Source organism: Artemia franciscana, chromosome 17 (assembly GCF_032884065.1).
Source record: "Artemia franciscana chromosome 17, ASM3288406v1, whole genome shotgun sequence".
Taxonomy (NCBI): domain Eukaryota; kingdom Metazoa; phylum Arthropoda; class Branchiopoda; order Anostraca; family Artemiidae; genus Artemia; species Artemia franciscana.
The window spans coordinates 7,326,755-7,354,464 of record NC_088879.1 but is presented as its reverse complement, the minus strand read 5'-3'; the positions used below and the strand labels follow the sequence as shown (position 1 = coordinate 7,354,464).

The 27,710-nt window shown below is 34.5% G+C and overlaps 2 protein-coding genes across 3 annotated transcripts in view; one reads left to right on the top strand and one right to left on the bottom strand.

The window, feature by feature from the left end:
• Positions 1-11,457, bottom strand: part of LOC136037774 (serine proteinase stubble-like) — a 211,102-nt gene extending 199,645 nt beyond the window's left edge. Inside the window, exon 1 of the mRNA XM_065720589.1 lies at positions 11,300-11,457. The gene's annotated coding sequence lies outside the window, so the exon portion shown is untranslated. The remainder of the gene's footprint in view (positions 1-11,299) is intronic.
• A 10,200-nt stretch (positions 11,458-21,657) lies between these two features.
• LOC136037773 (uncharacterized) overlaps positions 21,658-27,710 on the top strand; it is a 118,152-nt gene continuing 112,099 nt past the window's right edge. For both annotated transcript variants that reach the window (XM_065720584.1, XM_065720581.1), the window contains exon 1: positions 21,658-21,723. The gene's annotated coding sequence lies outside the window, so the exon portion shown is untranslated. The remainder of the gene's footprint in view (positions 21,724-27,710) is intronic.

The following is a 27,710-nucleotide window of genomic DNA, read 5'->3' as shown; positions in this document are numbered from 1 at the left end:
ACTCTTTCAGGAAAGCTCTCCTTATTTTCATTTTTGTTAAATGTTTGTTTTTTTATCACTTTTAAAATCATGCCAACAATTCCCCTCTCCCCTCAGCGGAGAACTTCCTCGGAAAATTCTCCTCACCGTCCCTCGAAAAATGTTAGTAGGCTATATTTCCTAATAACAAGTACTATACGTAAATAATGGACAGATTGCATAACTTCTAGCCTCCCCCCCCCCTCAAACACATTTTCCCTGAAAGATTTTCGTATATTTTCTAATAATAAATATTATATATAAACAATGGGCAAATTACATAACTTACATCCCTTTCCCAAGGGGCTGTGGTGGGTCATATCATTTCCAAAGGTATAGTTATTGGACCTTTCAACTGTGCTGAATCAAATAGCCGCCTAAAAATTTGATTGGATGTCATAGAGTGTGAGAGGTGGGCAAGTTGCCCTCCAATCTTTTTGGTCACTTGAGAATGGAACTAGAACTTTTAATGTTCATTCAAATGAGTCCTCTCCCAATCTTCTAGGACCAATGGTGTAATACATCCACCCCTTGAAAAAAAAGGAATAAAACAACACGCATCCCTGTTCGATCTTCTGACAAAGAATAGGAAATTCCACATTTTTGTATAGAGGAGCTTGACACCTTTACAGTAGGGTCCTCTGATATGCCGAACCGGATGGTATGGTTTTCATTGAGGTCGCTTGACTTCTTAGGGTTTCTTCCTCCCTTTTACGAAAATTTGGCAAATTCCTTCAGACTCGTAGCTTTTGATGTGTAGCATGAAACTTAATGAATTTCATATATTTGGAATCAATATAAAAAGCCAATTCTTTTGATATATTAACTGTTATTAAATTCCGTTTTTTACAGTTTTGGCTACTTTTGGGTCGTTTCGTTACTCACAGTTCGTTGCCACAAACTGTTTAATTGCCATGCAATCCGTTAGGCATATATGAACGAAAGAAATGCATTTCCGATTGCGAGCCGGATTTACTGTGTTTTGTTTCATCCAAAGTAAAACAGAATTTAACCTTGCTTTCTTTTTTTAATCCGATTAATTTTTCACATTTACTTTTCTTTAAAAGAAGGACTTTCTCTTAGTTTGACGTCAAAATAGTTAATTTTGACAGTCATTTGGATCGTCATGAGTTTAACATCCTTTGGGACACAATCTTCTTACAACTTTTTTTTTTTATAATTACCATGAACAAGCCACTAGGCATATCTGAACGAAGGAAATACATTTCCGATTTCTTGACTATTGAATTGACTATTTGAATTAAAATCGAATAGTTGTTTTAATAGTCAAATTAATACAAGGCTGAACTAGACAAAGGTTTTTCGTACTACTCAATCAAAATATGGAGCTTGCTCTGTCAATACAAAAAGTGGTTTAAAAGTAAAAGGAGTATTTACTGCTAATATTACTATGATAAATTTATCGCATCACTATCCACAAGATGCCGTCACTACGGGCACTCTTTCTTTATCCTTTTCCGCTAAAAACTTTGCTTTGCCTACGTTACACGAAGTATACCTAATAGAAGACTGTGAATTTACCCCTCTTCTTTAAAAACCAAAAAGTTTATAGTCTCCTTACTAAAGCCTACAACAGGGGGATGTTTGAAAACCCCTCCCCCGAAATGACTTTCCGACTTGTAAGCACGTAATCAAAAGCATAAAATTACATTTTTGATTATTTTTTTTATTTTTGCGTAAAAACAGACAAATCGCTCCCCCCCCCCCGAAAAATCCTGAATACGGCCTTTTTTCTAAAGAAGAAAAAGAAGAAAAACAATTCAAAACCTTTGCCCACCTAAAATATTATGCAGGCAAGCCCCCCCCCCCAGTTGGCGACAAGCTATCATGACCATTCAGGGATCAATTCCATTCAGGTATCAATTCCATTCAGGGATCAATTAGAAAACATTAATTTTAGTTGTCATATTACTTAACAGATCAAATTTAATCAACGTCAAATATCAATTATATAATAAATGATTAAGATATTTTAGGATAAATTATTGATTTCATTCGAGATTAGACATAATATTTCGTTAAACAAACATTTCCCTGAACCATGATTTTACAAGTCATCAAATTCGACCCAGTCAATTCAATACACTGAAAACTCTAACCGCTTAATGGATACCTATAAAACTCATAATATAACTCAGGGAACTCTAGCAAGAAACTCAAATAAACTTAAACCAGAAACTTAATTAAGGATGCTCAAAACAAGAAAAGCAACCTAAATCACCAAAGAAGGGACACAACGTCAACTTAAAACAAAGCATAATTTAATTTGAAAACAATGGCTTAAAAAGAAATGGTTTTAAAACCATTGTTTCCGAAACAATGGTTTAATTGATTCAGACAAATTAATCAAATTCCACCATTAAAGGATAAACGAAACCAATTCTTAAAAGAAACTCACGAGGGGAACTCATGTAGCTAAAGCTACACGACTAACATAATCTAGTCAACTTAATCTAGTCAATTGAGTAATTGACTAGTCTAGTCAATGTCAAAGAATAAACTAGTCAATGAGTAATCTAGTCTACTCATGTAACTAAAGCTACAGAACTAACACAATCTAGTCAATCTAGTCAGGTAAATCAATCTAGTCAAACAAAACAAGAAAAAACAGCATAGCAAACCTAGTCTACTCATGTAACTAAAGCTACACGACTAACACAATCTAGTCAATTTAATCTAGTCAATTGAGTAATTGACTAGTCTAGTCAATGTCAAAGAATAATTTAGTCAATGAGTAATCTAGTCTACTCATGTAACTAAAGCTACACGACTAACACAATCTAGTCAATTTAATCAATTTAATCGACAAACACGTCAAACAAAACAAGAAAAGCCAGCATAGCAAACCTAGTCTACTCATGTAACTAAAGCTACACGATTAATACAATCTAGTCAATGTAATCAATTTAATAGACAAACACAATCTAGTCAATCTAGTCAGGTAAATCAATCTAGTCAAATAAAACAAGAAAAACCAGCATAGCAAACTTTTAAAAACAGCACAAATGCAAAACTCAACACAGACAACACAACAAAGGATGCACATGGATAGCTACGGACAACTTTCAGAGCAGGAAGCTAAACACAGCTCAACCTAGGGCATTCGAGCATGTGCCACCGCGTTACAGTATGGCCTCTGAAACTGGGAGGCTAAATAGTCCAAAAATTTTTTAAATCATGGCATCAAAATTTAAATCGAATCATGTTTCAATCGCAAAACATAGCAACTCTTAATTGCTGACAAATCAACAGGCAGCTAAAAAAAAAATTAAAAAAAAGCAGCTAAAAAAAAATATCAAAACAAAAGTTGAGATCTGAAAATGCCGTCTTGAGCCAAAACTGAAAAAAGTCAAAAGATCATTTATTTAAATCGTGGTAATCATTTTAATATTTTTGAAATCAAGCTCAATTACGGATCAGGCATCTACTGATTTTATAACCCAACCTTTTTACCCCATCTGCCTGGACCCCTTTTTGGCTGAGCAAAGCGCCAGACTCGAAAGAATTCAGATAAGAGCTTATAATGATAAATTATAAATAATATAATAAATAAATAATAAATAATAATAAATGAATAAATATAAAATTATAAATAAATATATTATAAATATAATAAATAAAAAAATAATAATAAATAAAAGATAAATAATAAATGATAGTTTAGAAGCAGCAGAAATGTCGTATGAAGAGCTGCTGACAAAGTTTAAAATGCAAACTCTCGAAAACGAAGGGAAAAACTCTGCATGGATTTTGGAAAAAAAAAATCTATGATCCACCTAATCCACAAACCCCCCCCCCCTCAATGCACAACAAAACGACCCCCGCGCAGGGTTGCAGTGCCTGTTGAGAAGCTTCAGCCGGTACGCTGTCCCCACCAGCGGTTAGCGAAGAGTTGTATACCTAGTTTTGTAAAAATGTATAACGAAAATCAAGAGGAATGATTAGTTTTTTTTTGCGTCGCTTATTATTGTGACTATACCAAAGAAAATTGGCAGTGCCATAAAATTGTTGGTGAAAATAAAAGTTCATCTATCTATCTATCTAAAACTATTAACGATTTTAATACAGAAAAAAATCTTCGGTACAGAGAGGCAGAGAGATGAGGAATAGAATAGAATAGGTTTTATTTGCACAATCTCTCGTAGTCATAAAACTAAATGGCGCTTGTGCTTACAAAAAAGAAAAAAAGGATTAAATCAAACGACAAAAAAAAATCAGAAGACAAATAGTTTAAAATCAACAATTGTTATACTTTGATACAAAGAAAGGGATGAATGAGTTGGAAAAACGATTTGTGCGTGAAGGAGGTGCTGCTAATTTGTCAAATTTCTTCAACCTAGTACTTCGATGTTTCACTAAAACTGGTGGTAGTATCGATCTGTATTTATCACTTCCGAGAAGATATTGGCCAAATTCAAGGATCAAACTGAGACGATGCTCTTGAAGAGAGGGAATTTGTAAAGTGGATAATGCTAACTTATATTCTGTAAAAGCATCACACAATATTACTTTGACTGCTCTTTTTTGTATTGACTCAAGCTGGTCACTTAGGTAAATAGTGTTATTGACTTGTGGGCCCCATACGGGACATGCATACTCTAAAATTGGTCGAATGTAAGTAAGATAGGCTATCCTTAGTTGTGTCACTGAAAAAACCAAATCGACGCATTAGTATAAGTGTCCGCATCGCACTATTTGCCTTTTTGATAATTGTATCGACATGGAGGCTGAAAGAGCAGTCGATGCTAAACTTGACACCAAGCACTACTGCCGAAGATTCACTAAGATAAGGAGGAGGAGGGCACACAAAGTCTCTCTTCAGGGGATTAAAGCGAAGGATTTTAGTCTTTCCTTCGTTGATTTGGAGGCTGTTCGCAGTACATTCATCTTTGAAGTTGTTGATTATTTCGTTACAGAATTGGGGGACAGCCTCAGACTTCTCAACAATGTACTTCAGTAGGACTGACAAGTCGTCTACATACTTAAATCTTTCTTCATAGCCGGAAAGGATGAAATTTATCACTGCCAAAAACAGTAGACTAGCGAGCTTAGTACCTTGTGGGGCTCCGCATGTAAGCTCGACCCATTCGGAGTCGGTATCTCCTGGGAAAAGACTGTAAACGCACTGATAGCGGGCTTGTAAAAAATTGATCACTAAAAGGAGAATATGTTTTTGCGCACCCATGGTGCTTAGATTTGTGATAGCAACGGAATGGCGAATAAGATCAAAAGCTTTTCGGTAGTCTACGAGGAGGAGGTCGACTATAGCACTTCCTCGGTCGAGCCACTCAACAATGAGATGGTACATCCGTACTAAATAAACAGTTGTGCTGCTACCTCTTAAGCATCCATACTGATACGGGTCTAGATGTGCAGAGTCCGGTCAGTCAAAAAGAGAGCAGGGGAATATTAATAGTTCTTTTATAGGCCTGCTACTACAAATAATTCACTGTACCACCAAGCCACCTGAGGCAAACAAAGCTGCACACGCTCCCTCTCCACCCCAAAGCTTTTTACCCCCTCCAATAAAGTTCAAATTTCTTAGGTATCTTTGCTTATGACCTCTTTCAATCCCACTCGAAGACGACCTGCTAGATCCTAAACTTAATAATTTTACATACTTGTATTCAGAATAAAAAAAAAAGTTCCTTTAAATAAGTATATATCCTTATCCTATCATTTTTAGAGATGCTATTACTGTTGACGAACCTGACACTAGAGGACCTTTTTTTAGGGTTCATGTTATGACAGTGTAGACAGAATTGGATTTAAAATACTATTATTACTATCTGTTACTATTGACGAAGTTCAGTTATGAACAGTAAACTGCTATGTACTGGTTGAAAAAACGGTTGAACGGTTCGGTGTCTGCACGCCATCATACCCAATAATTTGTTATTAATCTGTTACTATTAACAAAGTTCAATTATGAACAGCAAAATATTGTACATCACTATGAACTGGTTGAAAAAAACGATTGAACGGTTTGGTGTTTGTAAGCCAACATACCCAATAATTTGTTATTACTATCTGTTACTATTGACAAAGTTCAATTATGAACAGTAAAATACTTTTCGTTACTATGAACTGGTTGAAAAAAAAAACGGTTGAACGGTTCGGTGTCTGCACGCCATCATACCCAATAATTTGTTATTACTATCTATTACTATTAACAAAGTTCAATTATGAACAGTAAAATATTGTACATCACTATGAACTGGTTGAAAAAAACGATTGAACGGTTTGGTGTTTGTAAGCCAACATACCCAATAATTTGTTATTACTATCTGTTACTACTGACAAAGTTCAATTATGAACAGTAAAACACTTTTCATTACTATGAACTGGTTGAGAAAAAACGGTTGAACGGCTCGGTGTCTTCACGCCATCATATCCAATAAATTGTACATAGTTGCACATATGGTTTTTGGATGACTGCCAAGACAGCTGATTTGTCAACTTCTTTAAAATTAATAAACAAACAATGTATAAGTACAAATTTGACTTCCTTTGATTAAATAGCCAGTAGTTGGTTTTAAGCCATTTTTTGGGCAAATAAAATTCCAAAAACCAGAATTTTATTTAAAGAAAAAATTGGCGAAGATAGTCGTCCCGCTGGCATCAAGTTTGTTTAGTGGGACTTACATCATGTGGTAATATCTTGGAATATAATTTAAAACTTACGTAATTCACGTTTTAGTGTTATTTACTATTAGCATTTGTTTAAACTTGGTAAAATCATGCAACTAATTTAAATTCGTCAAACACCTTCTTAAGAGACCGCAGCAACAAAGATAATGGTTCTAATCAACACTCAAGAAGTATGAAATTCAAAAAAAAGTAGTAAAACGTTTAAAAAAAAATTGCGACGATAGTCGTCCCACTGGTGTGAAGTTTTTATTTTTAGCGTGCTGCTAAAATCATACTACTAATTTAAATTCGTGAAACACTTCTTTAAGAGACCGCGACACTAAGATATTAATTCAAATCAACTATCAAGGAATATAAAATTAACTTTAATTCATTTTTAAGAGTGATTTTAAGAACAAACGAAGAGGTGAATGTCTGCTCCATAATTTAATATTCGACAAACGCTTTGTATCTGGTTCTACAATACTTTACTGAGTTAATGTAATTGCTAATACTCAATTTTTTTTTCCTTTTTGCTACATTATTTCTACACACCCTCCTCCCACACTCCGCTACTATATTGTTAGTGTTAGTAATAATTTTCATTGGATGATCCACTGTAAACAGTATCATTGCTGCAACAGTTTCAAATGGTAAATGAACCAACTACAAGGGATACAAATCCTTTTCATTTATGTGCTCAATATAGTTAACATGGTAATGTACAAAATGTGCAAATTACCATTTGCAATTGGGAAATTTGAGTATGTTTCATTTCCTCATAATTAGTTTTTTTTTACTACTTTCTGTATGAACACACAACCCCCCACCCTCAATTAAATATTATATTATTAGTGCAGTACTAAATGTTATTGGATGATTCGCCGTACATGGTGGCAATGTTGCAACGGATTCATATTGCAAATAAAACAATCGACAAAGATTAGCGATACATCATTTTCCTTTATATGCAGCGCAGATTATCTCTTGAAATGTACTTTTAAGTTTGATTTGTTTTACGATCAAAATTTATGGACAAGCAGAAAGGTAAGATCAAGTATATTAGTAACGAGGCAAGCATACCAGATGGAGATATCTTCGGGTTTTTCCCTCTTCCCCCTCCTGAAATCACAAGTTTTCCGAATTTCTAGGCGCTTCTTATTCAAATCAATTAAAAAATTTTCCCGAAAGAACAGAACGAAGTTGAATTTTAAAACGAACAAAAATTACTGGTTCGCGGTTTATGCAAATATTTTTGAAACTGTTTAAACAAATTGGCTCGTGGTATTTTACTGCATTAATAGAATTATGAAAAACTATCGCTTTACTGAGAACACAAAACTGACGCAACATCAAACATTCAATGATCAAATAAATTAATTTTTAAACAACTGTTTTCGATTTTTTTTTTTTTTTCATTGGGGTTGCAGCTACTGCACAGGGCTGCAGATTGCTAGGTTGCAGCTATGGCAGCAATCATGATGCGACAACTTGGATGATGACCAATCTCCTAGTATCTCACAAGGGGATTACTGTTTGCCAAATAAATGGTACCCGTGAAACAAGTATGGATCTTTACTATCTGATTTATGTGATAATTTTGGACAACATGGTTGGCTCACTGCAAATTGTTGTATGTGGCGTCAATTCAAGAAAATTTAGGAAGGAGAAGGCAAAACGTATTTTTCCAACCGTAGGGGATGGCAAATCTGTCGTTTTTCAATGAAAGTACCAAAAAAGGCATTTTTCAATGAAAATACCCCGAAAGATAATTTTTTAAATCATTGGAGGATAAGCAAAACTAGGGGCAAATACCCCCCCCCCCATTTACACCACTGACCAATGTAGACAAAGTTGTGGACACCTCAAAAGGCCGGGGTTTAAGAGTATTTAAGGAAAAATCAAGGTTTTGATGGTCAACCAGCTCAGCTTTAGCCAGAACACACTTGAAAGAAGGCATTAGAAGAAGTCATGAGGATTAAGTGTTCGTGCATGACAGATGGTCTGAAATAGGAGTACGTACGTTTTCGAAAAACTTGAACCAATAAAAAAAACCATTACAGAGCAAACACAATGCCCGGCTTAAAAGGAATGTCAAGATTTCTGAAGCTACTGTAGGCTGTCCAAGCCAAAGTTTAACGTATTTGCACACCGATGTATCTGGTCCTTTCTCTGTGATAGCGACTTTCGGCATATAGTGACAAATGAAGAGATGAGAAGGTGCTACAACCACCAAGAACAACCCTATTAAAAAGTTTCGTCTCAAACTACTTAACCACCCGTATTGTTCGCCTGAAAGGGATAATTTTCAGAGATGTTATGATATGCGAACCGCACACATTATGGAAGAAGACGCTAGATAAAAAAAAATTTAACTTCTTCGCATGCAGATCAGTGGTCGGCGTATCGCAGGGACCATTTCCCTAATATTATGTGAAGGTGCTTTGTGTTGGCTGGGGGCAAATCCTCTAACCCTTCCTGTGTTTTCCTCCAGATTTTCCCAGGAGTCCATTTGGAACTGGGTCGATTCTGGTTGAGCTAACAGAGTGATACCGCTGAGCCCCATCCCAAATCAAATAATTAGCAACGCCAGGACCCGAACACCTGCACCAAAGAACATAAGATTGTAATCACTGTGCAAACCACTTGGCTAAGACTGCTCGCTATTAGAGGAAGAATCTAGGGGGTCAGAGAAAAAATCTTCTTATAGCGTTTAAGCTCAAATAGAGCTCTTTTGTGCCACGGAGAAGTTCCAGAAGGCACGGAACAGGGTCAGGTTTGGCTAAACATAGCCGCCAAGCTCAGAAGAAAATAATCACTAGAAACCAATTCGGTACTTGCGTTTTATTCAGAACACACTCAATAAGTGAAGTTAGGTTATTTCGTGAAACCAACTACAATGCAGGTACATTTTATGAGAAAATCCGGTTTCATAGCCACAAAGACAAAACTCAAAGACAAAAGGTTAGGTTAGAATTCCAAGCTGTAGTTTTACAATTTTCCTAATAAAGTATTATATTTTCATCATATTTTGTTTCATTAGCTTTATCAAAAGTTTGGGCTATATATTTGCACATTAGGGGGGGGGGGTGCATTATGTCAAATACCTAAATTAACCTAACCTAATCACCTCTGTATATAAAATATTTAATTAAAATGTACCTGCATCGTAGTTTGTTTCACGAAAAAAACCTAACTTCACTTATTGAGTGTGTTCTAAATAATACACAGGTACCATCAATTTAGTGTCCAATGATGATGGGTGGTACTGGTTCCAGAAGAAGGGAAGTGGTAAATATATGACAGCTCATATTATTGACTTACCAATAAAGTGAACATACCACTCGATGCCTTTTTTATGCTCTTTACGAATATAATAATCGCTTCTATTGCAAATTCAAATTTAAGCACTTTTTGACATAACCTAACCTAAACTAACCGTATTATAAATAATTTTGGCACTGAAAAAATGTAGCATTATTTTGTCAAAAACGACCGAGAAAACGGCGCTGAGAAAACGTAGTATTATTATGTCGGAAAACGACCGATAACTCATACTCTAATTGAAAATTCGTCATTTTTAAGAGCTCGAAAAGTGCTTAAATTTGAAATTGCAATAGAAGCAATTATTATATTCGTAAAGAGCATAAAAAAGGCATCAAGTGGTATGTTCACTTTATTGGTAAGTCAACAATATAAACTGTCATATATTTACCAGGGAAGTAAATCAACGAATAGCTAAATCAGCTATTATTTTTAAATATTTAATATTTTAAAATTTTTAAATATTTTTAAATTTAGCTAATAGCTAAATCAGCATTATTTTTAAATATTTAAATATTTTTAAATATTTAATATTTTAAAATTTTTAAATATTTTTAAATTTAGCTAATAGCTAAATCAGCTTTATTGCCTCTATTACTTTAGTGTACGGGGTCAAGGATAATGTCCCTCCCTTGATGATTCTGAGAATCCATAAAAAAAAATCGATAAAAATAAACAAAAAAGAGTTAAAAATACGGGTTTCTTCAGCTCTCCTCTTTACCACATCTCTTCCAACTAGCCCTATCCTTCGCCAAAAAAAAAAAAAAAAAAAAAAAAAAAAAACTTGAAACGCTACCTGCTCGAAACTCCAGTACCACTTTAATAAGAAGCTAGTGTTGGCAAAATAACCAAGATGTAGAAAGCTTCCAGCAAATCCGCTAATATCAGTCAAATGGAGGCCAATCCTAACTGCCGAAACAGGATTAGAATAGCTACTTAATTCTGCTCTCCTTCTTGGGAATGGGCCATAAGTTTCAATTAAGAACTTGGAAAACTCTATTTTCACCACAATAATTAATTTTCTCCTTATCGAAACATTTTGTTGTTTTTTTTCTTTCTTACGGATTTCTCCACTAGGAAGAGCACAATCTCATAGGCCTTCATACAAGTAGACTTCCTGACCCCTAGAGCAGGCCAATTGACAAAATTAACTTTTTTTTCAATCATGCAACAATTTTCTTTTTTATTCCTTTATATGACCAGAGGTGCGACTTCGGGCATGGTTTGCTTGTCGAAGCCCTTTTTAAAATAAAAATTTATGTTATTTTACTGCTTTTAAAAAGGAAAAAAGAGATATAATGTTCACCTGTTTCACTTCGCAGCAAAAAATTAATTCTCCAAATTTATATCCTAGTTCCGGTGTGTCATTTACTTGATGGTGACTTTTTTCCCGACAGAGAGTATAAGAGGAAAATCCACTGATGAGGCTTCACTCTCACTTTCTTCACTAAACAGTCTATGGCGATTCGGTTTCACTTTCTTTTGACTACCAACCCGCTTGTTGGCCTCTAAGTCCGAGATCTATTCGTCACAATGTCAGATGTGTAATTATAAACATAAATTTTCCGGTTTTTATGCCTCATCTTTACAATATATCCGGAATGAACTTGACCTTGAGACGGACGACCTTGCTCCATTCGGATACAAGCCCATAGAGCTATTTCAGTTGGTGTCATAGAATTTGACCTGAATTAAAGAAAAAGGTCTGTTTAAATGCAGTTTTGGTTAATGTTGTGTAGGGGTAGATACAGAATTGATGTTTGGGGGCGGGGCACTGATAAAACCTCCTCAATCGGTGTTTTTTGCATTTTCGACCCAGTGCAATTTTCAAACATCTGAGGGGGATTTGGCTTAAGACCACCCCCTAGATCCATCCCTTATTAATTTTCTGCTAATTTGGGGACTCATCCTAAGTAATTTTCGAATTATTAAGTGACAACTAGCAGAAATCTATAAATTGGGTGAAATTTTCAAAAATGAAAATCGCCAAGAACGATTTAAAACACATTCCAAACTTCTGAAAATTATAAAATTCAATGTAAAGCTGTAAAATACAAAACTCATCCGTAGTCGAGAGCATATCCACAACTTTTGTTTGGGGTGGATTATTTATCTTGGAGGGGGTACAGAAACCTTTACTAAATAGGTCAAAAATGTGTTCATGTTTATTTTTGTTTCTTTTTTACGAGCCAGACAAAAATTCCAGGGATTGGGTTCAAACCTAGTAAACCCCTCCTCGTGGATACGGCCTTGTCCATATTTGTATTTAAAACGAAGAAATTTGGAAGTCTTATTATTATTTTTCAAAGTTTTTAATTTCGAAGCTCAAAATCATTCAACAATTTTCTCCAACTGCGTTTCGCTTTTCTAGGACTTCTGTTAGTAACAGCTTTCTGCTAGTTCGTGGAAAACAATTGTCAGCAAAATTATTACCATCAGCTTTTTAATCTCAGCGAAACACACATTAAACCAACAATTCTAAGACTCAGTTCGGAGCTGAGGAATTTTTTTTGTAAAACCAAAAACACGGTATTAAGAGCATTTCAAGCTGCGTACTCATTACCACCACCAAAAAAGTATTATTCTTTGTTTTACTCGAGTTTCGTTTTATGTTTTTTTATAGATATTTATATCCATTTTTGGCTATAGCTCTGTTTTAAACCACTGTTCACCTTTGACAATTCCATTCTTTAAATTTCACACCCCCATTTAAGGTTTTTGCCAGTTGTTAGAAACACATTTGTGTTAGTTAACAATATGGGCGTCAATAAGGGGAAAGGAGTACGATTATACCCATAGATTGAAATTGTCTATGTCTTCATAAAAAATGAAAACAAACCCTTCACCCCTACATTTTCGAAAAATATGTTTTTGCATCTTCGTTTAACATTAAAAATCCTCCTCCCCCTAAATTTTCGTGGATAGGCACCACTGGTTAAAAACTCCATTTACATAAGGTGACAGAAAGTTGCTATTAACAACTAGGACAATGAAACATGTCTCAAAGAGGACAATTTATGCAATTGTTTATTTAATTCCAATTTCAAAATTTTCTCCAAGGTTTGATTTTCTTCCCATTTGCAGCGGGTCAGCAAGTAGCAAGGACATAAACAGGAACTTTCCATGAGGAAGGGGAGTGAGCCTGCATAAAATGTTTCAATTTGCAAGGTTAGTTCCAAATAGCTGCATGACTATCCAAATGGTCACGGCTATTGAAAATTCAAAGGAGGGAGGGAGTAAATACACGACATGAGACCCCAGCTACGGTTACTCTTGATTGCCATCACCATCATTGAAATGCATATGTTGCAGAAGAAAGTGCTTTGCGTTCCAGCGTAATAACGGAGCACAGGGGAGGGGGAGGACAACCCAAGCACATACCCACAGAGTACTAAGGTTTTAACGATTTTTCCAGTGTCTCTTTATAGTTTCTATATTTATCTCCGATTTTTAGTTTTAAGCATCCATCCACACTTAAAACAAATCCACACGAACGTGCGTATATTCTTTTACCATATTAGGGGAGAAAGAAAGAAGAAAGAAAATGTTAAATTTAGCCATATGCTAAATTAAGCCTATGTCTAGAAATTAATTCATCCAAAATACCGGTTAGCCATTGTCGATGTTTTTATGTTGGATTTTTTTTTAATGTTGTAAGGACGCAGATTTTTTTCAGAAGGGGGAAAAACCTTTCCAGCGAAGCAAAAGTATGAAAAATTTGTTTTTTGCACAATTTTTAGATTTTTATTCTGACTGTCAGGAATTATTGAAATTTTTAGGATATAAGACGAGAGACTCTAAGTTTGGCCTTGAAGTTAAAAATTGCATTAATTTAGCTTAATCAAATTGTTAGAGTAGTTAGAATAGAATAGTAAAATTACCTGTTCTTTTTTTTATATTACAGGAGAGGAAAAGGTGGGGTAAAAAAAAATAGTTCATAACTTGAATAAGAAGGGTTCAGAAATTCAAGAGCCCAGGACATTTAGGACATCACGGCGCTAGGCACCAAGCCCCCCCCCCCCTGTGTTCTTCACAGAGTCGTACTGCTAAAAAATTATGCTTTTTTAAAGGACAGTGATTATAATTTTGAAACTAAAAAACTAGAAGTTTACTACTACATAACGTTGAAATTTATGACTTCAGAAAAATGGAAGTCATAGATAAATGTTGTAGAAAATCTAAGATTCTAATTGACCATTGGCTCTTTCCGCGTTTTGTAAAAAATTCTCACACCATCAATTATCATTTCAAAAAACGGCAAGGTTTTAACAGTTCTAGAGAATTTCATTAAGATTTGATCAACCATTCGCAAGTTAAAAATACTTCATTTTTTCTATTTTTTCTCAATTAACGGGCCCCCCACTCCCCCCGGATGATTAAATCGGGAAAACGACTATTTCTAATTTAATCCGGTCTAATTTAAAACAATATGCAAATTTTGTTTAATTATTCTTGTGCGGTGAGCCAAAATCAAAACATGCATTAATCCAAAACGTTCAGAAATTCAATAAAAAAAAAAACATTACTGCAAGTAGGGAGTGACATTAAAATTTAAAACGAACAGATATTATTCCGTATATGAAAGCGATCGTCCCCTCCTCAACGCCCCGCTCTTTATGCTAAAGTTTTTTGCTGTTTTAAAAAGTAGAGTTGTGAGAAAGAGTCAAGCTTTAGCGTAAAGAGCGGGGTGTTGAGGAGGATACAGCTTCTTTCAAATACGTAGTAATTTCTATTCGTTTTAAGTTTCAATGTTGCTCCTTATTTTCAGTTAAAAAACTTGTTTTTTACTTAATAAAGTAAAGTGGCTGGGACCGATAAGCGTTCACGGCAGATCTATATTTTTCTTTATTTTTGCTTACAGTTATTAGACAGTTAAATAAGGGTTGAGTTACAAGGAGGTTGAGCTGCACGAGGGTTCAGTTGAATGTGGTTGAGTTGCACGATGGCTAAGTTAAACAGGGGTGGAGTAATACGGGGTTCATCAAGGGTAAAATGCACGAGGGCTCAGTAACATGAGGGTTCAATTGCAAAGGGACCGAGCCGAAGCAAGGAATACAAACCTTATAAATACACAATTCAACAAAAACCCGAAAAAATATGTATAGATAGATTGACACTCGTATATCTGCGTAGTCGTACGAGTCCTAGTTCTTCCTATCTAGTTTTTATTGGTCCGTTTTGCGCAGAATTTGTGTTCATTTCACAGAGGCAACAGAGAACAAATAATAAATTAAATTCCATCAAAACTATAAAAAAAAAACATGTAACAGATTGACATACATATACTATGTAAGCTATAATACAAGTTCTAACTCTTTCCTATCAGTTTTCCTCGGTCAATTTAATGCAAAATGTGCCTTTTCTTATTTTAAACTGGCAAGAACAGAAGTAAGGTAAACATTATAAATACGCATTTCAAAAAAAAATTAGGGAAAGATCGACAAACTTACGGTCCCTTCCCCTAATTTCTGAGGGATTATTTCAATCCTGAAGGTCTTTTTATATGATCTTTAAGCAAGGCTGCATCGAGGGAGGAGGGTTAGGGGGTTTGAACCCCACGAAATGATTTTTCGACTCGTAAAAATGTAGCAAAAATGAATATAAACATATTTCTAATACAATTTTACAGCTTTTTTTAAGGCCCCCGATTAAATCTTTTAGTGAACTTGAAAAAAGTTACCCTTAATTCACCGTAGCTGATCGAATAATTCTCTAAGTCTTTGTAGAGGAAACATTAGCCTCTTCAAACTGCTTTGTAGAATAATTCCGCTTTACCTTTCTTAACAATTTGCTCAGTGTAATATTGTATTTCTTATATATATCTTGGTCCAAGTCATTGTTGCTTACAATACTTTTTCTATATAATGCATTGTATTTTTTCAATAGACTTAATTAAACTTCATGTTATCCAAGTCTTTCTTGGTTTTGTAGCTTTCTGTTGCTTTTCTTATGCACGTTTCTCGGAAAATATCAATGATTTTTCTATACAATTCACTAAGTTTATCACCAAAAGTGGTAAACTGATTTAAAAAAGACCAATCAGATCTGCCCAAGGTCTCCCAAAACTTTGGGAGACTACCTTTCGCAAAAATCTCCTGATTAAAACTATTACGATTAATTGAACCATAATGAGAAGCTTTAATATCACAACAAACAATAATCGCATAATGATCTGACACATCATTGATGATTACTTTGGGCTTGCTAAATTTCTTATTGACAAATTAATTATCAATTCAAGTAGCAGTATTCTCTGTTACTCTCGTGCAAACATTAATAGTAGGAAACATACTGAAACTATACATTAAATCACAAAAACTTCGGCAAGTTTTATCATTCTTTTGCATCAAATCAATATTAAAATCCCTGTAAAACTACATAATCTGGACATTTTCGGGGTCTTTTCTAATTGGTTTTTAATCAATTCAAGAAATTTATGATTCGGGGCTGAAGGGGGTCTATGAACAATAACCACGAAAAATTTATCCTGCGTCTTGGCTCCAACCTCTAATACCAAAGTCTCACAAATCATCTCAACATACACCAACAAATCATCTCTTACCTTAGCTCCAAGGCCCAATCTAACGTAAGCCGCTATCCCACCATGCCTGGACTCGCTCTTATTCTTCCTAAGAAAATTAAAGACTCAATATTTAATAGCTCTTCATTTCCAGCACATAATCAAGTTTCAGTCAAACCAAGAGTATCTATCTTATGCACATTGTAACACAACTCAGACAAATAATAATAAGAACTTTTCAGCCATTGACAATAAAAATGAAAAAAGCGCTAAATGATCCTGTCGATTAGAATCCGAATCATTCATTAATTCACAGCCCAAATATACTTTGATGGCTCATTAAAACCTTGAATATTCCGAAAAGTCGCCTCATCCCAATCATCACGCAAAACTTTGTTCATTTCTTCATAAAATTTCACAGAATTTATCTCAAGCAGTTCAACTTTATTCTTAAGTTGCATCCCAATCATATTTATCCCTACCTACATATCTTGAACCCGTACCTGTATACCTCCTCATATGTTGCAAATAATAATAACAAAACTCATAAATATACTGAGCCAACAAAAGCTCCTGTTGGCACAAAAAAATAACAATACAACAAAAAAGACACAATATTTGTAGCAACAGAGATAACTATTATATAAGTCACTAATATTATTTTTATTACATCGGAAAAATAACTCAACAAATAATTCATAAGCAATACTTTTTTCTTATCAAAACACATAAAATGTCCAAACCTCCACAAATTCACTAAGCAAATCGCTCATGTAATCAAGTGCATAGAATTGCCCCTGCCATTTCCTTGCATACGCTATTGATGCGTTTGAATCAGGCTACTAATATCCGGTGGGATTTCATTGATCAAACATACTTCCACTGGTCCCTCCTCAAGGTGACAAATACATGGAGATGGTGATATAGATCTTGTAGTCCAAGTTTCAAAACCTGTTGTTTCACGAATACTGGTTAAGATAGCCAAAAGTTTTTTTCAAGCTTCTCGAGCAGACAGGGGAAAATCATTGGTTAAAAAACATTCTGATTGACCATGATAGTTTTACCAGAAAGACTTTGAGCCTGTTTTATAACTGCGACTTTTAGCTCCTTGTTTTCCATAGTAACCTTTATCAGCTTTTTCAGGCTTAAAATCAGCTATCGTGTAGTTGGGTACCTCATGAATCCCCTGACGAAATTATATTATCAAAAATCACCTTAGCGTTTACAGTATCATATACTGTCACAATCCATTCTAGAATGTTTTCATCTGTTTCTTTGCTTTCCAGCTCCATCTGTGTGTTTTGAGCTAGATAACTGCAATTTCAGGAAAGAATTTTCATCAACCACGTGGCTCTTCAAATCTTTGGTTTCTACATCACGGCTGATTACTTTTGGCTTAATACTTCCCAATTCCAATTTCGATTGCAATACAGATTCTATGATGTTAGAAATTCTTTTCTCGTGTCCTCTAAAATGAACGTTCAGCTCATTTAATGTAGTTGAACTTTCTTTAAAAGTCTGTAAAACTAGATTCGAAACATCAGCTAGCGTTTTTTTAACCTAGCACAAATTAACCTTTCTGGACACTAAATGGACGGTCTGACGCAAACTAATGTGTTTACCTTGAATGCATTCAGGTAATAGTTTAACTTCAATTTCGAACTTCATTTGGTTCTTTTCTCTCTTAGTCAGTTAAAAATAGCGCTCTCTATCAGAAATAATTTTTTTAGCTAGATGACGCTAAACGGAAAATTGTAAGATTTCTACTTTGACTAAGGAAACTGGTTCCAAAAAAGGAGCTTCAAACTCCTGCACAGTCTAATAAAAATTTTCAAAAATCTAGATACCTTCTTTCTGTAACTCAAAACTTATTTCTGGTACATTTAAAATCACTAAGGATTTTTGATATGTTTAAGTGTTTGCAGTTAGATTTGCAACCAACTCAATAAAAAAATAGGCAATTTGCTCCTTTTTTTAAAACTACGATCAATCTTCAGATTGATCTTCAGATCTTCAGAAAAAAATATAGGTAACTTAAGAATTAACTTACGTAACAAACTTTTGTATTCTTATATTTTTTATTATATTTATGAGGGGGTTTGTCCCCTCGTTAATACCTCGCCTTTTACACTAAATCTTAAGTTTTGTCCCAATTCTTTAAGAATGACCCCTGAATCAGAAAGGCCGTGAATAAATAGTGAAATTACTAAAATACTCTAGCATAAAGAGCAAGGCATTTATCTCCTAATAAATACCTACGGAGATCAGCACCGCTGGTACGGACTGTAAAGTCTAATGCCGTATCCTTTGCCTTCTTTTTTTTTTACCAATAACCATTACTGTATGTAAACACTGGACAAAGTTTGTAACTTGCAGCCCCTCCCCCAGGGACTGTGGAGGAGTGAGTCATTCCAAAGACATAGTTGATATGGTTTTCGAACAAAATGGCTATCTCAAAATTTGGATCTGTTAACTTTGGGAAAAACATGAGCGTGGGAGGGGGCCTAGGTGTCCTCCAATTTTTTGGTCACTTAAAAAGGGCACTAGAACTTTTCATTCCCGTTAAAATGAGCCCTCTTGCGAAATTCTAGGATCACTTGGTCAATACGATGACCCCTGGGAAAAAAAAACAAAAAAAAACAAATAAACACGCACCCGTGATCTTTCTTCTGGCAAAAAATACGAAATTCCACATTTTTTTAGATAGGAGCTTAAAATTTTTGCTATAAGGTTTTCTGATACGCTGAATGCGATGGTGAGATTTTCGTTAAGATTCTTAGACTTTTAGGGGGTGTTCCCCCCTATTTTCCAAAATAAGGCAAATATTCTCAGGCTCGTAACTTTGATGACGAAGATTAAATTTTATGAAACTTAAATATTTAGAATCAGCATGAAAATTTGATTCTTTTGATGTATCTTTTAGCATCAAAAATCAGAGTTTCGTTTACTATTGCGCCGGGTCGCTCCTTACTACAGTTCGTTACTACGAACTGTTTGATACGTTTCTGGAAATACGGCTCTAATGATCAGAAACGGTCAAAAAGTAAGCTATTGTGAAAATCAAACTAATATAAATAAAAAGTTGTACTCGTATCCAAAACATATGTTTATCAACTTTTGGATGGCAAATTAAAGAACGAACCTAATATTTTACACATTAATGAAATTTAAAAGAAAATTCAAACTTGACAGTGAATACTAATAGTGCATACGCAAAAATTGTGCAAGAATAGGAGTAATTTTGTAACTTATTGTGGAATTGCACTGCAATTTTAAATTTTTACCATCAGTACGAGCTAAGTTAAAGTTCACTTAAATGTTTGGACTGGACGGATTAACTGCTGATTTTCACCAAACATGACAATAAAAGTACAAAATTTGGCTTTTAATAGTGTGTTCTAGCGTGACTTAGTTATAACAACCAAGAAGAAAATCACAAAGAGTATGGACTAATAGCTTCAATCGATAACCTGTTGCACAACTGTCCACCACAACACAACATGACAGTCTTATCATTTTTTAGCTCATGTCCTGTTCAAAGACATGGTGCTAATATGCTCACTAAGGATAGATAGGTCTTTGGTGTTCATCATGGGCCCCTATTAGCTCTGTTGACTCTGAGTCTGAAGGATAACTAAAGTTTAAGGGATAAAAACAAAAAGACAAAGGTTGTTAATTGTGCCGTCTAGAAACCAGAAACCCGGCCAACCAGAAATTCTTCCGATTCTCTTAACGTAATTCAATAATTCAACAATAAGTTTTAATCTGGGTGCACTCTTCACGTTGATTGACAGCAGTGAATGAATAAAAGAAGTGGCGTTATGTGAGGTTGTTTTCAATGAAGTATAAATCAATGACGATAACGAAATGCAAAATAAAAATCTACAGTAGCAAAAAAATAAGCACATGATTTTTCCAAATCTCAGTTTTTTTTTCTGCCAATAAATATTTGAAATCTTAATAATGTTAGAACTGGAAGAACTAGTCAGTTTCAATGTCTTTTCATGGTTTTAGATAAGAACATGTCTTAGGGACAGTATGCAAAAGTATTATCAATCGAAACTGGTATGTTTTGTATTATCATAGAAACTGGCATGTCAATTGCATCTCCCCTCTACAAAGTGGACAAGGACATGATAGAGAAAGTACAGAGGAGAGCAACAAAGATAGTAGATGGGTGCCCACATCTTCCTTACCCAATGAGACTGCAAACTCTGAACTTATCCAGTATGACTTACCGAAGAAAAAGGGGTGACATGATTAACACTTACAAATTGATTCATAACAATCCAATTCATGGTCTCTTCTTCATCGATTCATCACAGCGGACAAGGGGTCATTTTAAGAAGCTCATAAAGGTCAACGCTCAGAGGAGGGAACGCCATCACTTCCAAACCAACCGGGTAGTAGACCAGTGGAACTCCCTGAGCAATCATACTGTATCCAGTAAGGCCGTCAAAGAATTCAAAGTCTCACTTGACAAGGAGTGGAGCAATAAGGGATGGAGGCTGGAATGGGACACCTTGGAGTCCCAGACCAGAAAATAAACCCTAGTCATTAAAACCAAATCAATATTCAAAACAATTCCGAATCGATCCACATGGCAATTTTTAAAGAAATGCTGAGCAATGCTACAGGATGGAAAATCCTTCAATTGCTCCAAGTTGCAATTTAAGGTAATTTAAGGTAAAACTTAAGAGGTCCAGGTATTTGCTTTATGATTAAAAATTATGTGCCGCATAAACTCCTAAAAATTATTTTTTTTCTCTCGCAATTATTTTAATTACGGATACTAATTATTGGCAAACTATTTCAGTGACAACATTAAAAAAGTATAAACAACGATTCAAGATAGAGCCGTTCGTTCTTTATTCTTATTAAAGAAGAGGAGAATTTCTAAGTGAAGCACAGAAGAAGTAATATAATGATGTTTTTAAGTTTTTAAAGTTTGTTGACAGTTTGTAAAACTGTGGAGTAGATGTAAATTCAGTGAACCCTTTGGTTCAAAGCTTCCCTCTGCAAGATAATCCACCAGCTTAAAAACATAAATGAAACTCTCAGCTCAAGGGGGATTTCGTATCAAGAAATACATTTTCATAGGAAGAAGACCCATCTATCAGCGATACCTATCAGAATGTTATAAACAACAGCAACATAAACAAAAATAGTTGTCCAGCCCAGATAAATTCAAAAATTACTACAAAAAATTGGTAAATAGTCTGTGTTATTGGATTTCTTGGGTTAGAACTTAGAAGATTGCCAAATGAATTCATTTGTACAAAATTTTCACCATTAAAATTTGGTTTGACTTCTGCCAAATCCATTGTATATTATAGACTAGGCTAGCTTTTCAGGCTTAGCCTAAGACCAGGCTTAGGCAAAATTTAGCATTTATATTTTTGTGTACCTTGGTTATGAATATTTACCAAAGTGCTAAAATTCTTGATTAACTGACAATTGAGATAGCTAGCAAATATGTATAGATTATAGCCTATCTTTATAACCAGAATTTCATCAAAAATCCTAATATAGGCTGACATTCATTCTTGTTACAACATTATTGCAATGTCCTGCTCTCTAATAGTGAAGTAATTGTATTAATTGAATGAGAGGTAATCTACATGTGCACTGATTGTTTCCTCTGTCACTCTTTTGTAGCCTACAAATTGATTTAACAGTATACTAAAACAATGGGAAATCCACTAAATATGCTTGAATATAATTCAGGGTGTAAATATTGAGAAGTTCATATAACTGACATATGAATAAAATAAACATACTACTCAATGCCATTTCTGGTAAAATTCTAGTTGAGTGACTTCTTGCTATCTCAGAAAGGGGTTTGGCTAGGGAAATGATAACTTTCAGGGATAGGTCTACAGGCTAAAGTATATCCCAGGAAGGTATTTTAAAGTACCCACCTCTACTCCTTCTCCCTCTAGAGAGCCCTGAAATTTGCCTACATGATATGTCTATAGCCTACCTATTGAAATTTTGACAAAACAACATTTTACTTTAATTTTCAGTTACCTGTTGCTTTTTCTCTGCCTTTAGTTCTGAAAACGTAATTCCTATTATTTGAGTAGAATTCTGAGCCATATCAATGTTTTTTTTTTTCAAAATCCAGGAAATGTACTTGCATATTTTTAAAACCTTATAAATTAGGACTATGCAAAGTTGCAAAGCTGAAAACAATTTTGTTTGTACTTCATTCAAGTAGAAGATCTATTTTGCAAGGTTTCACTTTTATAACACAAATATTTTTAAAGGTCATCAAAGGTCAGGACCCTTTAGAGAGAGAAGGAGTTGATGTAGTTGCTTCAGAATTCCTTCCCAGGACATACTTTATTCTGTAGATTCATCTCTGAAAGTTTCATTTTCCTAACCTAAACCCTTTCTGAGATAGCAAGAAGTCAATTAACTAGAATTTTACCCCAATTTTTTATGCTCTCTCTGAATATAGCCTAATAGTTGCTTTCCTAGCAAAGTCAATTTAAGCCCTTTTAGGACCCTTGAAAATGATAATTTCTTTCTATATTTTTTGGATATAAAAATGGGCTGAAACATTTTTTCAAACTTACCATATCATTATAAATCTATTTTGTAAAAATTGTACTGTTCACAAACATTGATTTGTCAATATTAAGTTGAATAAAAAAAAAAAAAAAAAAAACAATCCTCATTCAACTCAACTTCTGTTTGACCCAAACCTGTCTAACTCAACCCCCATTTTGATCAACCACATTCAGCTCAACCCTCCTCAAATCAATAATATACAATTACAAAATGTAGTTCAGCCTATTTTGTTTGAAAATTATTAGTGCTTTTCATGCCCAGGGTCTGAGCACACTTTAAGGTCATGGTTGCAGCAATAGCTATACTCTAATACAGAGAAAGCCTATATTGGCCAAAATCTTAAAGATCATTAAAAAACACTCAAAAGGAAAGATGCTCATCAATTATATCTTTTCTCAGATTCACTTCAAAAGGTTAGATTTTGTTGTTGTGTTTTTTGGTTCTTTTTGAGGACTGAGGGTGACTTGGCAGAGGTCCTTGTCAAAATATTTGATTGTTTTTTGTCTTCATATTTTGCTAATTACCTTAAACTATGTTAAATCACAGCTTGGAGTGAAATAAGGACTTTCAAACCTGTTGAATCACTTCTTGTGAAGACAGTTACATACATGGTTGATTTGATTCTGGTGAAAGATTCTGATGCATCCTGGTCAAATCTCCATGGTTTGTCACTCCACTCATTATCCAGACAGTGTTTGAATACATCTGTTGATTCAGAAGAAACAATGTTCTCCTTGAGGTTGTTCCAGAGGTTCACAATCCAGTTTGAAAAGAAGCTGCATCTTGCTCCAGTCCTTGCATGAATTTTGCAGATTTGTTTTGGGTGTTCTCATGTTATGTGGGAGGGGTTAATCTCCAGGAGCTCATTTTCTTGATTGGTAGAGAGGAGTTTGTGCACCTGGATCATGTCCCCATATTTCTGCTTGTAGACTAAAGAGGGGAGGTTGAGTTCCCTCAGCCATTCACTATAGGGCTTGTTTTCCATACTGGCAATCAGCTTAGTGGCCCTTTTTTGTATTTTCTCAAGAACTACCTTGTCCTTTTTGAATTGAGGGGTGGCCAGGATGGTCCTCACCTCCAATCTTGGTCTTACTAGTCCTTTGTAGAGCTAATGGCTAACAAAATCCTTGTTTACTCACCTATTTGATTTTGTTTTTCATTTATTATGGGCAGTATGGTCTTGGAATGTATTTTTGTCCAAATACAAAGCTGATTTGGAAATGATGGAAGCTATCTATTTTCATTTCAACTCCAAAAGTATTTACAAAACAAATTCTTGGAAATTATGTAAAAGTGTTTGACAATTGAATGTATCTTTTTTTATCCAGCACTAGCTAGAACATAATAGGGATACTTAAATAAATAACCTTCTGAGGTTCTCAGAATTAATGTTTTATTTCCATGACCCCATAAAGGTGTGTAATACCTAGTGTCTGGTTTGATGTCACATAACTTACTTCCCCTGAAATTTCCCAATAAAACAACAATTGATTCACTAGTCATACCTGCTTACAAATATAATAATTGCTACCATCATAATATCCTTTTAGAATTTTCTTTTCAACAGAACTATTTGAGCCTGTAAAGCTTTGATTTTGTCCCAATACCTCTCAATTTTCCTTCAAGTCCCTTCTGACTTTTGCTTCTTCCTCAACTAGAGACTATATCCTATTATAATTTAAGCCCAACCAGAGTAAAACCTATCTTGAATCTTAGAGTTGAGGCACAGATTCAACAACCCTCTCTCCTCCCTATTCACATATTAAAAAAAATAATCATAATATTTAACCATTTTACCTTAAATCACAGTTTTGAGCAATATAAGGATTTTCCATCCTTGTGATGCTCCAGTGATGAAAAAAATTCATTTGGTGTAGGTTGTTTGTGTGGAGGACTCTGTAGATGTACAAGAAAGAAATCAAAATCTGGTCATTTAGATGGAAACTGGATATAGTCCTTCTGAAATAGAGCAAATATTAACTTTTCCATGCATAAACAGATACATGAAAGCAGTATCCTGAAAGAGAAACATTTTCATTGCCTGCTAGTCAAAGAAATAAGCTACCATTGAGGTTCTGCTGGTTCTTTGTCTTTGGTCTAAATTAGTTTGGCTTGTCCAAATGTGTAATATAAATTAACCCCCCCCCCACAAGAGGCATATTTTGAGCTTCTAGTCAGTACTAGTTCTAACTTATTCTTAGGCTTTGGATTGAGTTAAGTGAAACAAGGTTTAATGTAAATATGGATGAGTTAAATAAGGGTTAAATCAAAAGAGGGTTGATTTAAACTGGGGTCCAGTTGAACAAGGGTGGAGTTGTATAGGGGTTAAAACAGGGTTGAGTTGCACATGGGCTGAGTTGCATGGGGCCCAGTTAAACAGGGCTTAGTTGTACAATGGTTTGATCAAATGGGGCTGAGTTGCACAAGGGTTTGGTTAAATTGGGTTCAAGTTATGCATGGGTCCAGTTAAATAGGGGTCATTTAAATAAGATTTAGTTGTACAGAAGCTCAGTTACATTGGCTCATTTATCTGCACACCCCTTTTAATACAATGTATAACATAATATGATTACTATTATGTTTTTTTGCTATTTAAATGCATTTGAATATGATGCCACTCACATGACAAATGGCTCTAAAGTAAAGTCAGCGGAAGGGTGCACATCCTGCCCATGAAACACCAACATATTAGTGTGCCCCATATTAGGATCAACTGGCCTAGATCATGAAACTGCTGTTCTACTGACAATCAGGATTGTGAGCTCATACTGTAACCTAGATTGCAAATCTAAAATTTGATTGGTGTTAGTCTGTAGTTTACTCATAGGAAACACTCTAAAATTCAGAAAATAACTTTTAATAAACCTAATATACTCATTTATGTATCATTCCTAGCATAGCCTAGAAGCACATCACTTTATTTCATCCTAAGCCCTCTTGTGCTGATATTTAGCCTGAAATTAGGTATTTCATTTGCATTTTTTGATTTTATTAATATGATGATAAATATGCAATTTTCAACATTACCTAGGATGAATGTGAATACATCACTTGGTGTCTTTTTTATGCTCTTTCATTATTCAGTAGTTGCCTCTGGTAGAAATTAAATGGAAAAAAGGAATAATTTTAGCCCTTAAATGGGTTAAAACTTAATCTAATCTAAAAACAACTAAAGAGCCTGAGACCCCTCAAAAATGAAATCACAACTAAGTTGATATCATTGTGAGAGGTTTCTGGCTCTTAAAAAGTTTCTGCAAATTTGTTTTCATAGCAACATTCCACTAATGAAAATATGTAGACTAATAAAAATGGTAATTACCATTCCTGAGTCAGCTACAAAAGGCAATTTTTTCTCACTAATATTTTTTTTTTTTTAGAAACACATTTTTAAACTTACAGCTACTGTGGGCCAGAAGCAATTGTTTGAATTGTGAAAGAGCATAAAAAGGAATAAGGGGGAGGGTAGTGAATAGGGTATATTGCCAGAGTTGAGAGAAGTTATTTATTTATATTATTATTAAATACAAGACAATATAAAATACAATTCAAAATTGAATTTCAACACACTTATTACAATACACTTATTCCCCCCCGAAAGGCTCCATGGCCAGGGATACAAGGGAGAAGTTGCTGCTATCTTATCTAGATAAATCTTCAATTTTGAAATTCGATGATGCTACTCTATTTTTTTAATTTCCTTTAGTAATTTTCTTTTTTTATTCTCCTTCAGAAGAGCTGTAACAATTGGATGTTTTTGGAAGCAATTATGGGTCGACACAAGCTGGGTCGACTTAATTAGGCTAGATTTAGTGTGGTTGATCAAAAGTAAATCATCTGCATGTGCAATATATGAAAAACTAGTTAGGCCTAAAAAACATGATGGATTAATGCATGGCAAAACAGAATTTCAGTTGTATTTTATTCTTAACAGGAATAGTTAATCTAGCCATTTTTCAAATAAGGGATAGTTGCCATGCATATATATACCTAAGGATTTCTTTATGTTGTTTTCACAAACTGCCTTTTTTTGCTGCTTTGACAAATTTACGCTCCTCCCAGTCCCCTAAGTGAATGTACCTAATAAAGAACTGCCTCGAAGCAGAGCAAAATTAACAGCTTTTTTGAATTACTAGATTCCAAGAAATATAAATTGAAGGAGGGTATCATATTACGTAATTGATTAAAATTTCTACCCATCGATAATGCAGCCTTGGGATTTTTACCTGTTGATAAGGTGACTATATATTTGTAGTAAACTTGGACATAAGTATTTTGACTATGGTGCATTAAGTGTAGAGAAGTGGAAATATTGGATACTCTTAGGCTTATGTACCCTCAAGGTGTGCTTCATCAGACATAATAATTAAGCAAGATAACAGGTTTCATCACTCTCATATTTTTATTGTAAAAAAAATCATTTGCTTTTAGAAGTAAATTTCTTTTATCTTTCTCAACTAAATCCAGTTTTTCTCCTCCCAAAGTTTAAGGATCGTCAAAATGGAAAATCCATAGCATTTTTCAACAAAAAACGGAACACTAGTATTCAAGAAGGGTGAGAGTGCAGTTTCTCCCCTCTTCTAAGTTAAATACTATAAAACATGTATTAAGTTCATACTGTATT